Genomic DNA, 14,834 nt, shown 5'->3' on the forward strand with positions numbered 1-14,834 from the left:
CAGGAGATGCCTCTCAGAGCTGTTTTGTGATGACTTTTGTTAACAACAGCAGCACAACATGCTGTTGTAAATCCAGGGCTAGAGCTCTGAGTTCATCTAAAATAACCAATAAAACAGGTCTAGAGGATACAGCAATAACAAAATCCACAGACATGACTACTGTAGGTTTCCTGTCTGTAGGACAGACAGAAAATACAGAACCCAGCACGAACACAGAGCACAGCTATGGCTGTCTCTATCCCACAGCTGTGCTCTCTTCCCAAACTACAGCTTCACTTATATCCACAGAAATTAAAAAACAAGTCTGTGCTCCATATGGTTGAGAGGTCTAAGGAATTAGCCCAGTTATGGCACATGGCATTTCAGCTGAGGAGAAACAATACTATCATTGTAGCAGAAATAACACCTTGGTCCTACAACCTGAAAATGTGCATTCTAAAGCTGGTAGTGCACTCCAAGAGATGGGGAGGAGAACCAAGGTAACAGTGGAAATGAGCACTCAATTAATGAAGGTCCTGCTGCTTTCTGTAGGAAAAGCTGGAATACCAGCCACAGTAATTCATGAACTTTCACTTCCTAAAAGGACTTGGTTGTTGTTGAGTTTGGGTTGAATGGGTAATTTTAAGTTTAGAGTTTGTTTTTTTTTTTTCCAGAAAGCAGTATTCTCATGGTTGTTTCATGTTTTGTTTTCCAGGTAATAATCTAATAATAACATGCTGAATATCTGCTTAAAACAGTGCACTCAGGCATTTGCAAACAGATCATTGTTGAAAAAGTCCAGGTGCAAGTATTATTAATGGCACAAACATTCATCAGAGTTCCTATTTCTCCAGTGATTAGAGGCAGATCTTGACTGTGGATGTGGAGGGTTTTGTTTTCTGAATGAAAATACAAAGTTTTTTTATAAACAGCACAGAATGAAATGAAAACTAAAGAGATGAAGTGTTGAAATCTACAGAGCAGTAATTCTTGCTTTAGTCACTGACTCACAAGCACAGCAGTTATTGGGAATAAAGCCATATTTTTGGACTCAAATGTTTTCCAATCACACTGTAGCTACACTGACCCCTGTGGAAAGGGATGTGTGAGCACATGGGAAAGAAGAGTCCCAATTCTTGAGACAGCTGCCTTATAAATCAGAATGACTTTTGAAGTGCTGTATGAATGCACATAAAACTGACATTCCTGTGAAAACAAGGGCACGTTCTTATCAGAGAGGAAACTCCAGCACAGAGAAAAAGACAAAATCACAGGGAAAAAGCAGTACAACATTTTTTGCATTGCTCTAAGGCTTTAATTGAGGGGCTAGAGTAGTTTTTAATTAACTTTTTCACTAAAAACTTATTTTTTTCTTTTGATGGTACCCGTTTCTTTTCTAAGTTCTAAATAGGAACGAACAACCTAAAATAGCAGAGTATTCCCATCCCATTTAAGAGTAGTTGCATCCACTTCTGGAAAATGAAGCGATTTGCAAAGTGAACAGAAAGGGTGACCAATGTTATACACTTAAGAGCTCAGTGCCTCAGGGAGCTGTCCATCTCTAATTGCTACCTAAACACATTCCTCCGTGGGTAAGGGCATGAGAAGCAGCAGCAATTCCCTTTGTTAAGTACTGTATGACCAGAAAACAGCTATGTTTTTTTTAAATAGTTACATTTTATTAAAATGCACATTCTTTTTTTATTTTATATGGCTTAGACTGTTAAAAGGGCTGGTCAGAAATAAATCCGGTGGCTCGCATTTGTAGAATCTCTGAAGCAGAATTAGATTTATTTCTTTTTTTTTTAAGAAACTAAGAGTCAGGTTTCAGAGACATTATGGGTAGAACCTAATGCCTAATTACAGCAATTGATGTCCTGAAGGGGTATCTAACTTAAGTTGGGTATCTACAGTCAGGACTGTGAAACACTGAATTCCTAAAAAGCCTGTTTGTCAGCTTCTTTTCAGGTGACTACATATTTCGAAAATCTGTCCCCAGATTACTGAAACTCCAGGTCCATTTAGAAACAAATGGAGCATGATTCTTAAGAAGCCAAGAAGGCTTTTAATTCAATTGTTAAACCAAAGCTTGAATCATTACTCATGCTCTTCCAATCCTGTGGGCGTTCATGCACTATTTCTTCGTGGGTCTGCTTCAACACCTCAAGCATTTTGAAGTGCAAGCATTCTTTCATATCTAAGCATTTAAAATTTCATGCAAGGCTAAATGACTGAAAATCCACATTTAAACACAGTAGGTGAAGTATTTCTTTTTAAACTCTAAAACCTAAACATCTTTCAGTGTTATTTAGCCCCTTTTACTAGAGGGTCAAGTATAAATCTGGAACAATTCACTGGTATTGACTAATTTTGCATCTACAACTGTGTTATAGCATACTTTGCTGACTAAACTGTAATTCTAAATTGCCATAAACCAATATACTGTTCCTTTCTGATGCTGACAATCCCAAACATGAGTTAGCTGAAATCTTATTACACATTTACTTTCACTTTCCACAGTTTAGCTTTTTAAAATGGATGATAAGCAGAAAAATATAACTTGTTTCACATCATTTGAAATGCAGGAGGGAGGGAAGGAAATAAGAAAACACATTAATTGTTCTACCTTTGGATAATTTCTTTGAAAAGACTGAAATCCTAAATGTGTAAATACTTCTCCTGATACTCAGTTTGGTCTCTAGGAGGACAGTGAAGAGGCACCACACTTCCCCCAGTAAATTCACTATATCATTGGGCTCTCAGCTTGCTGATCTCTAGGAAAGGCTGCTCCTGGCTATGTTGCTGCCACAAGGCTACACATCATTGTGTTAAGCTCTTTAATACAATTTCTGGCAACAGGACTCCAGGAGATCAATAGTGCTGCTTCCTAGGCTCTAAACCTGCTTCTAGTGATTTACTGTATCATCAATGGTCAATAAACCAAAATGCTGACGTGTCATCTCTTCCCCATGAGATTTGTCTCTATGTTTTCCTTTCATCCTGTTGAGGAAAAAGTTTTATGAATGGAAAACATGCAATGTAAGTAATTCAACCTGTCAATCTCCAAGCAGATAAGGAACAAAAAGAACAGATATGAAATGTATGCCCCTTATATTAAGGACTTCAAACACTAACAGGTATGGGTGTAACTCAGTACCCCACTGCCCAACCCGTCAGTCTCACCTTCTGGGTGGTGATCATGGGTCATATTATTCTGTGTGTACAAGTATGAGAAATAAAAACAAGAAGAATACAAAAATACATACGCTGTGTTTTCTAAGAATTTAGTCTCATTTTTGCATTTGTACCACAGCAGAGAAATAGAAATATGATAATTTTAATATTCATTTTAGGAAGCACAAAACATCACATGATGTAATTTGCAAAAAAAAAAAAAATCTATGTAGTCATATGTTTCTGGACTATTTTAACAGAACTCAGTTGAGAGAAGGTAAAGCCTGTGTGACATGAAAATACTTTTGGAACATAAAGCTCCCTGAAAAATTTAAGCTAGCTAACTAACCAGGCAAGAATCTGAAAAACAGGTTTGCTTTTAAAAAGCAATGATGAGAAACATGGAAAAAAGTCATTTTCTACCATTCCTGCTTTGCCTGCAGTGCCATTGTGCAGAGGGGGGAGTGACAAGCAAGTCTGATGACACTTTACATGACAGCAGTTAAACCCAGTGAAGACTTCAGACCCCTCTACCACCTGTTTATTCTTTACAAGTATTTGCCCAATAATAGGTGACTAGCTTTTAACAGAGTAGTAATAACATATCCACTTCTTCTAATCAGGATGCACATTGGTCTGACAAGGGGCAACCATAAAGTTTTTTTTGGTGCCCATGGCAGCTGCCCAGTATTAACCATCTTTCAGCATGACTTATTTTGATTGTCACAAAATCACTTTGGAAAAGGTTTATATATAACCAACAAACAAACACACAAAAATCCTGGCAGCAAAACAAGTATCCCTGCAGAAACATGAATGGGTATAAAGGAATCACTCCATGAACACAAGGTAGATGAGGCCTGCAATTCTTTTTTTCATAAGGCTGGAGTTTTGCTTGGATAAATGACACAGGGAGGGAGGAGAAACAGAATACCATACTAAAAGACAGTAAAAGTAACCCAAATGTCCTGACTGTACCTGCAGCTGTTGGAGGATTTCACTCAGAGAAGCTGAGATAATGAGTTGTATCTTGGACAAGCCTGCACCAGTTTGCTTTGCATCTACCAGAAAAGATTTTTCATTCCTGCAGCACATTTCTGCCTTTCCATTCTGTCTTTGCAGGCTCTTCTGCAGAGACTGCAAGAAAGAATGAATGCTCCCCCAAGCTTTCTGGAAATGGGGAAGTTACTTATCCCTACTTATTCTAGAAGTTTAACACTTTCCCTTAATCTTAAACAAAACTAAGGATTGAATTTTTCCACAATGATAAACTCTGGCTTTATTCTGCTCCCACTAGAGAAGTTTATTTTCATTGTCTTTACACAAGGCTCAGTATAAATAAATACTTTTAAAATCCAGCTCCCTGATTAGGATAGACATGAAAAGAAATGTGGAAAATAGAAGTAATCTACAGAAGCAATACATGTGAATCAATAATGCCAACCAGTATTTATGGATCTCATTATCTCAACATGTGCTTTTTAGGGTCATTTTAAATTACTATTAAAAATAGCCATAGATACATTTAAAATTAATATTTTAGGGTTCAAATGGTCTGCATTTGCCAGTGCAGATATGCATTTGTTACACAGCTCTATTAACTAAAGGAACAAAAGGTATTGCAGAATATAATAGTGTTCTGCAGAAAAGAGATTACTACAGGAAAATGATTCAATTATTCTAAATCAATTATTACAGGAACAGCTACATAGCTCTATATCCATCTCCTTACGTGTTTCTAATTTTTTTGTCTTTTACCTGTGGATATTTAATTGGAATTAATGTGGAAAAATATATCCCACTAGGAACAAGATCAAATAGCTTGGATCATTTTTCTTGCTCTTACTTCTCTTTGTGAGACACACATGAGGGACAAGTCAAAGCCATCATTGTGTGCATGCAGCAGCAGTCAGCAACAAGTTCTAAACATAGCTCCAGGCTCCTCTGTGTGGGACAGCTGGATTGGCCACAGCCATCATCACCCTCTGGAAGAAACCTGCACTAAGCACAGAACCAGAGCACTATATCCAACAAAGTTGACAGCCATTATTTGATCAAGTCTTAAAAAAAAAAAAAAAAAAAATAGCAAAGCCCTCTCCAAAAGGAAAGCAGACTGTTCAACCCTGTCAGCAAGAGAAGTAAGGGCATTCTTCTCTGGCAGAATAGATGCAGACCATATGATTAAGAGGCATAAGGGACACCTCAGACATCAGAGTATTTCTGCCTCTGAAGCCAGCTTTGCAGGTTCCTGTCAGACCCACCAGCCACAGGGACATAATAAGTTAATACAGTCTGTACTGAGATCCTACTGTATCTGATAAGCATCTGCTAACAGACCACAAGAGGAGCACAACAGTAAGCACTTCCTCCTTCTTTTATCAGAAGAGATTGTCTCCACGCCTCTCCCTGACCCTCCACTTCTCTGGAAGCATCAAAGGAGTTATGAAATGAGTTACAGAGACAGCTGCTCCTTGGCTGAGAGCATACCAAGGTTCTGCTCTACCTACCAGCCACATACAGCATGTGGGATGGGGAAAAGAAAAAGAAGGGGAAAAAAAGCTTCATAGAGCAACTGCTCATCCACTTCCATTTCACTGAAGAGATCAAATTTTATTCCTGTTGGTCCTTTTGTCAGCCTCAAGGGGTGAAAAAGACATCCTGATATATCTCTTGCAGGCCTCATGATAAAAAGGCTCCATGAAACCCCTCTCAGATTTAGGGCATTCTCAGAGGGCTGTGCAGCAAAAGTGTTTAAGAAAAGAAACATGGAAAGAAAGAGGGAAAAGAAGACAAGGAAAAGGAAGCACTAAGGAGACAAAGGAGCAGTTGAAACAAAGGTGATGTAATTCATTTGCACGCTATGCTAGAAAAATCTCAATCTTACTCTGATGTCCAGAGGTAAGAACAAACAAACAAACAAACAACAACAACAAAAAAGTAAGGTGTAAGGTCTTAGATTGCATCATTAACATAACTGCTAACACTGATAAAAAGCTTTTAAGAAGGGAGAGAGCTACACACCAATATGCCTCAGTCAAGCTGTGTCAACGCAAAAAAAAAAATTAGAAATTATTGGTTGCCTCTAACAGAGCATTCCTAGCATTCTCATTTGCCTTCTAAAAGGGCAGCTGACACTTCAAAACTAGCATCACCAATGGAATCAACAGGGTTGCAATGAAAGAGACAGGTTTTGGATGGAGATTATGATTAAATGGGAGCCTGGCATTTCTGATATCAGTAGAGCCTTGATATTTTCCAGCCTGTAGCCCTCAGTGCCCTGGTGAGCTTAACACTGAGCCACTGCCACATGTTGGCTGGCACTGATGGCTACATCCAGTACACACATTTTCAGCCTATTTATTTTAATTTATGCTACAGCACTTATTCTCAGAAAAACAAACTTAACAGCTCCAATCGCACCACCCTGAAGGAATGCAAACTTCCTTGAATCTAAAAAGTACCAAGCTGGTGTTCATATTAATGAAGCTATGAAATATTTCATTAGCACATCCTGGAGTATGAATAATTTCTCACAGAATTCTACTTGCCAGCCTCCTCCTCTCATGTGGCCCATCGAGATAGTGCATTATCTTTTAGCTTCTAGAAAATGGGACTTGCAAAGGGTGATTGAAATGCCAGAGCTGCTTATTCTAGAGGAGAGGGTGAAGGGGCTGTATGACAATAACCTCTAAATGTGCAAAGGGCTGGTGAACAGAAGGGAATGTGCTGCTTCCCATGTGTTTTGTATATGAAATAGGAAAAGGATTAGACATAAGGCAAAGATTTCTAAACACAAGGACAGAACAGCACATTCCTTCAGAAGTTTATGTAGTCTCCATCATAGATAATCTTTAAAGACTGCTTAGACAAACAACTGAAGCAGTGAACAGATCAGTGGGAGCCTCCTTGGACTCTATTATTTCCTAAGCTTCCTTTTTTTCATCAATATTCCTGTAGAATTCATAGAAGTTTGTCAGCTATGGCAAAAAAAAAAAAAAAAAATTGATTTATATTGAATGGATTACATGCCACAAAAGTTAAAAATGCAAAAAGCAGAGAAATGCAGGTTTGTAAAGATGCAGAATCCCTCTGTGCCAGGACGATCAGGGACTGCATTTCTGGGTACACAAATGCATCCCTCGAGGTGTACGACTACAGTGCTATTTTCCCTTCCTAGGCCATCACTAAAACAGGAATTGCAGTCACTTCTCTTTCAGACCAGCTGGTTAACACAACCTGGTTTTTAGTGGGAGCAGAGAAAAAGCCACAAAGGCTGCTTCTGAGAGAGGCTCCTCTAGACTTCTCCTGTGTTCAGCAGGGCCAATCGCTATTGCTCTAATGACTGACATATTGGCTGACCCAATTAGAAAAGCTGGTAATTCCTCTATGGTAACATATTTAAGGAGAAAAAAAAAAAAAAAAAAGAAGAAGCTGGATGCTCCCTTTCTTGCTGCCCTTGGAGGAGGATGGCATGGGCCCCTGGACGCTGTCCCGGTGCCACCAGGCCACGCCAACAGGACAACAGGACCGTCCTGGTGCCACAAGCAACGTGGCTGGGACGAGTCCAGGAGCGGCCTCGTGGTCAGCACCGGGGGTGGCTCGAGGGGCCGGGGACAAGAGCGGCCGCGTGGCCACCGCCAACCCGGGCACGGCCACGTGGGCGAGACCGCGTGGCGGGGCAGTCTCGGCGTGGCTCACCACGAACTTGGTTTGCTTAGCTGCTTTCAGCCAGCCACGCTGCGGGCAGAAGGACGAAAGCAGCGGCAGAGGCGTTTCTTGTTTCAGGCCCCACGTGAAGGGCAGCGCGGCAGCGGGGACCGCGCGAGACACGGCGAGGGACAGCCAGCCATCCCCTGAGCGCTGGGCCCGGACAAGGGCAGCCTTCCGGCGCTGCAGAACTCCACCAGCACTGCTCCAGCTGACCACGCTGCAGAACAAATGGACCCACCGCTCTCTGCCGAGTCAGAGAATGGGAAAGGTGAAGGCACGTGAGGAGAACGACTTGGCAAAACTAAAGTGCAAAGGAGGGAGGGGGAGGAGGATGTGCTCCGAGCATCGGAGCTGAGACTCCTCTGCAAGCCCTGGTGACAACCCTGAGACAGCAAACTGCTTCCCTGTAATTCATCAAGTACATGGGGGATGCAGCATTCACCCACAGCCCATGAAAAGAGGGAACTCCTGCTCGAGCATGTGGATGCTAAAATGCTGTGATCTGGTAAGAGGCTTGAATGCTTACTTTCAGAGACAGAGGAAGAGGACCCTTGCTTTTGTGCTAGAACAGCTTGAAAACTACACCCCATGAATAAATGGCCCACGAAAAAGCAGTTGTGGGAAAACTGCTTTGCCCATGGGAGGGTCTTTGATGTTGCAGCAGGTTCTGGGCAGACTGTTACTTGTGAAAATTAGAACCACATCAGAAAAGTTCACAGAAAACTGCCTCCCGTGGAAAAGGCCCCATGACATAGCAAATAGACTCCTTTCCCTAAGTGAACTGAAAAACTATTTTTAGAAGCAGCAAACCAACTAAAAGCCCCATGTTTTGTCTCCCTGCAGTGGGAAGGGAAGAAGGGCTGAGGGGAAGAGGAGGGAAGGTGTTCTAAAGGTTTATTTTGGTGCCCATTATTCTTCTTTTACTTCTGTTAATAAAGTTTTCTTTATACCTTTTAAGTTTTGAGTCTCTTTTGCCCTATAAGTGTTTCTTCCCAATCCTAACCTCAACTCATAAATCCCAATAAAATATTTTCTTTCCCCCTCCTCTGCTTAACTATAGCAGAAGAGAATGAGTGAATTATTTTCATGAGTGCATTGGTGTTTTGCCAGCATCAACTCCCTGACAACTTCCCATGCATATCACAAATTCATGATCAGCTTCTCCATTGGCTTATCATGGTATGATTCAGACAGTGGACAGAAAACCTTTAGTTTTACTCTACTGATAGCCAAAAAATGGCACTGCACACAAGATGAAAGTATGGCTCATTTTTCTTCAAACTGTTACTGCAGAGTTACAAAAGTCTTAGGTATGTGTGCATAACCACAGTCTTTATTTCCCTTTTGAACTAGTCTAGGTTTGTACTCATTCTCTTAAAATAATTCATTTAACAAGGTGGGGGAGAAGAGCTTCTATGCAAATTAAAATATTTCTAAGACTTTCTTCTCTTCATCACAAAAATGAGTGGAAAATCCAGTCAGTTTCAGTTCACAACTTTATTTCATCCTACCATCTTGTTCACTGAGTTATTGGAAAGAAATCCAAATTAGAGCATAAAGGCTAACCAGGGATGTGTTCATGATCTCACAACTAAACTGTACAAGTAATTAAAATCGACACCACATATCCTGCACATTAGCAGGAAATTATCTTCATACTCTTTGAAGTCTATAATAAAGCCAAATACCTGAAGCCAGCAGCATCCAATGGGACAGACAGGCATTATCCTGCTGCGTCCTTTCTTCTCCCCTCTGGCTATGAAATTTTAATGTGTAACCTCCATTTAATTATCACCTTTGTCTCCTCTGCATGAGGGAATGTCAAAGAATAGCTTTTATTACTGCAAGTTTACTTTCCTCTTGATAAGCTCTCAGCCAAGAGGCAAAGCAACAGTCTGAGTTTGACTTCCCTTCTTCACCCCAGACTAATAGTACTATAACTACAGCCAGGCCCAAACCTCTGTTAAAATTAAACCTACCTCTGTGCCCAATAAGTGCCTCCAGCAGGACAAAATAAATCTAGCTAACTATGAGTAATGAAATCATGCTGCAAGAAAATTCAAAATACCTGACAGTCCACAAGAACAAGTGGTCTCTCTTTTGAACCCAATTCATATATAGTCTATAGCCACAAGGATTTACTTTTTTTTTGGCTCCCCTTCAAGCCTACTTCAGCAGCAAAACAGGCTATAATATTTCTGCACCCACAAAAGCATTTTGAAGTCTTCCTTTAACCTTCAAACAACAGTTCAGAGACGTGTCTGACCTAACTCATGTCCTACAGCTTGGCAAGTTTGAGATGCCCCATGCACTGAGCCCAAACAAACACTCAGAGCTGCTGTGGCACCCATCCATCCACCCTCACTGCTACTAGAAGCAGCACCCCTGGTATGGGCAGAGGAGAATCCTGACCATACCCCCACTGCTCTCACTGATTGCTGGCTAACAGGAGCCTCTCAGCTGCACAGGGAAACTCTTACAAGTTAGAGGGAAAATACTGAGTTTTCTAACATCACCCAACAGCTCCTGAATCAAACAAAATCTTTTCCACTGCTACAAAGGAGTTGATGTGAAATAGCTCAAATATCTCCTATAATTGCAAAGTTTATTCTATCTAGAAAATCCACTATAAAGCCACTCATGACTTATAGGGTATTTTATGTCATGTCATTGCAATAATTTTTCCTATGGTGTTCATATAAATATATATGGAAAGAAAGTTCAGCTCATTTTTTTACATTTAAAGATGTTCCTTACCAGTAAGAATCCACCCCAAGGTGTGGAATGTTCATTTTCCTGGAAAACATGAGGTTAAGCCAGCTCTAGAACAGAATACAAAGAGGATAAGACAGTCCTCTGTGACACACAGCTACACGATGTGAGTAAGTGAGATCTGGGTTACTTAAACAGCACAGTTCTGCCACTTTGACATATTCACAAATCATGAGCCAAATCCCTTGGAATTCCAAACACTGCTTAAGAACCATGAATTTTACAAAATTAAAATAGTGTGGATTTCCTGTTATTTCCCTATGTGTACTTAAGCGGTCAGGATCACATTTCTAGCTACATTTCCCTTATGGCACTCTTGGCTAAAAAAAAGATTTCTCTTTTATTTTTCTTTCACACTGAAAGTGAGATGTTTCTGCACTCACTCTAAGGGCTGGCACCATGGCACAGATGTGTTTGAGAAGTGGAGGCTTGGGAGAAGTCACCTCTGCTTAGGCTTGGACCACGTGACTCACCTCTGCTGTTTGCAAAAAAAAAAAAAAACAAAATAGTGAATGAAACAAGACATGAGTGTTGAGGGATTAAGTCCTTACAAGATTAATCAGATTTTTGTTCCTCTGCTGGTCATTGTGTTCAAGCATAAGTTTTAATTGTGTGATACTGCAGTACAATGGGAAATAAACAGCTATGCCAATGATACCAACAGAGGTTTTCGTAGAGTCCCCACAGGACAGGAACCAAGTATAAAATTCAGTCTATCTTGTATCATAATAGGTTTCCTGGGAAAGATGTTACAAAAATCCCCATGGCAAACTGTGGACATCTGCTCTGCTCATACTTCTTTGTTCCATGCACTCACACACAACTAGTTTAATTGCAACGAAGAGGTTAAGAAACAGCATAACTAGGCCCCCAAAATGATTTCCATGAAACCCATTTTTTCTTAGTTGCTAAGAAAATAAACTCTTAATCAAAATCAGCATGTCTGTGCTTTTAATTACATCCCCTAACTGAGAGAAGAACAATTTAGCATCATGCAATACAATATTAGACTGACCTTCAGAATCAAAGTTACATTAAAACGTTATCAATTTTCAAAGACTAATTAAGGAGCACCAAGAAGGTGCGCTCCTTGGTGTATAAATAAATCTTCTTGCCTCTAAAAGCAGGCCAGTGATTTCCAAGGTGCACAGACTCCATCCTCTCACTCACCTTTGAGTCTGCATTTTGTCCCCTGCCCTTGCCTGCTCCACTCCCACTCATGGGCCCCACTCAGCTCCAGCAGGTTCTTTGCTCACCATTCCCAGCTGCTCAGAGAAACCCACACAGGCAGCCCCTCTCCTCCTGTTGTGGAGCAGCAGACACAGAACCCCCACAGAAAATCACCTGTGAGCCCCCAGACCCCATGTACTCCTGTCACTTTTATCAAGACATGCCACTGCACAAAGCTGATGGGAATTGAGCAGCTGGTTCACAGCAGCTCCACTGTCCTTAGGGACAGGGATCTGTCTCACCCTACCTGTTTCCCTTAGGACTATGGACTTTGGGATACTTCAGGGTCATGAGCATGGGACAGAGCACCTTACTGCCACAAAGGAAGGAAGTGGTACTGTAGCTTTATTACAGGGCCAAGTCCAAGGCATAAGAGCTAAATCCCAGAACTTACACATTTCACACATCTAAATCCAAAACCCTACACATTTCACATAAATCTCACCAGTGACTCTTAAAGTTACACAAGAGCAAGCCTGAATCAGGATGGGTGCTTATACTTGCATCAGGAGCTCCAACCCACTTCTGAATTTGTTTCTAACATCTCCAAAATAATTATGTCAGGTGTAGGACATCAATTACACTTCTCACAACATCTTGAAATCTCATTTCTATAATGAAACATCAAGAAATTACACATCTACTGAGATAGTGCCTTCTTTATCAGCAAAGTGCTAATTAGAAATTTTAGTCTATTAAATACTTGCAGTTGACTATTGTACTTCAATCCAGCCTTCATCAGACATAAATCAGATATATTCTATATGCTTTCAAAATACAACCAGGTATAATGTATTCCCTGGCCACTCAGAAGAAAAAATGCAGTGTCACTAATGGCTGGAACAGACAAGTAGCTAAAATATGTTGTGATGGAGAAAATGGTTGGATTTCTCCAGAGCAGTTCCATCCCCTGAAGTTATTATCACACATGGACATTGTTGTTACATTGAGTGGCTGGTGTTTTCATATTCTGTGAGGACTTTATTTAACTGACAACTGCAAAAATAAACTATATCTCCACCAACCTGGATACCCAGCTTTGCATTCTATCCTTCATTTTCCCAGACCTGTTACAAGAGACTCTGAATAAGGTATACATAGCTCACAGAAAGCACCTCTTGAGGAGGTGATGGAATTTCTGCTGTGCCACACCACACCAAATTAAACCCATTATACCTTCAAAGGCACCTTGCAACTCCAGCAGATGGGCCAGAACTGCACCCAGCCAAGAGACATTGTTATGTGCATTAAATGTTTGTTGAGGGCAAGGTTCCCAGCCTGGGATAATGAATTAGCTATCAAGGATGCTCTGTCCATATGCAACAGATGTGATGTAGGTCTGTAACAGCTCAGCTTTTAAAAGCCAAACCTCATAACATCTACGAGAAGCAAAGGAGAGGCTAAATCCATCACGGCAGCAAAGCCCTGTGAAGACACATTTGTAGTAACATCCTCATGCCCCTTAAGCTGCCAGAAGCCAGGTGTTTTTGAGGAACACAGAAAAAGTTCCAATAACAGATCCACTTAGTCTGGAGAACAGTAACACAAAAACACTCAGTGAATAAACTCAGAGTCACCTGAAGAAATAAATATCGACAATGTATCATTATTATATTTGTTTTTCCCTCAGGAAATTAATTTTCACTTTATGTAGACTTGAGCTCAATCTCTTCCTTTCATCAGTTATTTCAGTCCATTTGCACAAGACATTCTAAAGCAGGCAGATATAATCACACAAGTAAAGTGTGAGGAGTCCACTTCAAGGAAAATGCAATTCTCCCATCTACTTACTGGACGTTAGGGTCACACACTGATGGCCTGATTTTGCACCCAGACAAAAGCAGCTGCTTTAACTCATGTAAACTGCTCCACAAAGAGACGAAGTTGGACATCTCCCCATTTCTCAGTTCAGTTTTTTTTCTCTCTCTCTTTAAGGAAGACTTCAGGTGTTTATTTTCTTCTTCCTTGACTTTCTGTTTGTAAATCCTTCACTTGGATTATGGTAACTGTACTGTGTTAAGAGAGCCCAAGTACAAGACTCCTAAGTTCATTCCTCTTGTATGGACTTGATTCCTGCATACCTGACTACTCTCCAGCTCAAAGGATTTGTGGCAGTAGGTATGGTTCCACGTGTGCCTAGAACCCTTAGGAAAAAAACCCCAATGTGTTATTTACAAACAAAGCATACATGTTTTTCCTCAGAATTATCAGGATTCTTCTAATGGAAGCACCAAGGTTGACTAAATCAGCACCACTTCTCCAATGGCAATGTTACAAACATGAAAGCTCTCCAGACACCATATATAGGCCCAACAAGCAACAGACTGGGATTGGCAAAAGTCTCCAAACCTCATCACAGTGGAAATATTGATTGCACCCCCTTCCAGATGTTATTAATGTTTTCTGCTGCCAGTCAAGCCAAAGCTGTTGTCTGCAGAGGCTCAATCAGCTGATATGATACGGCTGCAGATGTTCCAAAACATCTGTTTTATAAAAAAAGTAACTTTGTGAGAACTACAGATGTTTTCCACCTTATTATTAAACTACTCTCAGCTACAGAGTCCACTGTGTGTTCTTGTGGTCAGTGACCAGTTATGCTGCATGGTAAATTCACCCAAAACATAATTACAGGATTTGCAGGAATTAAAACAAGTTTCAGATGGTCACAAATCTACCAGTCCAGCCTATTCTAATCTTAGATATAATAGCAAAAGGGATGACCAAAGAACCACAAAATGCATTTGCTGAATCTTCGGAACTTTCAAAACACAGAAAAGGAGACCCAAAGCAGCTTTCTTTACTGCATGATTACTGACTGAAATCCATGCTCAGACTTGACTGCTTCTCTCTACAAAAAACCTTGTAGCTCTCAACTGGCAGGGCTGAAATCCCTTGTTTGGGCTCAACAAGCAAGGCTGACCTGCTTAGCATGGTCTCTAAAGTCCCCAGTGCCTTTGGCTTGCCCTGAA

This window comes from Cinclus cinclus, chromosome 10 (genome assembly GCF_963662255.1).
Source record: "Cinclus cinclus chromosome 10, bCinCin1.1, whole genome shotgun sequence".
Lineage (NCBI taxonomy): Eukaryota > Metazoa > Chordata > Aves > Passeriformes > Cinclidae > Cinclus > Cinclus cinclus.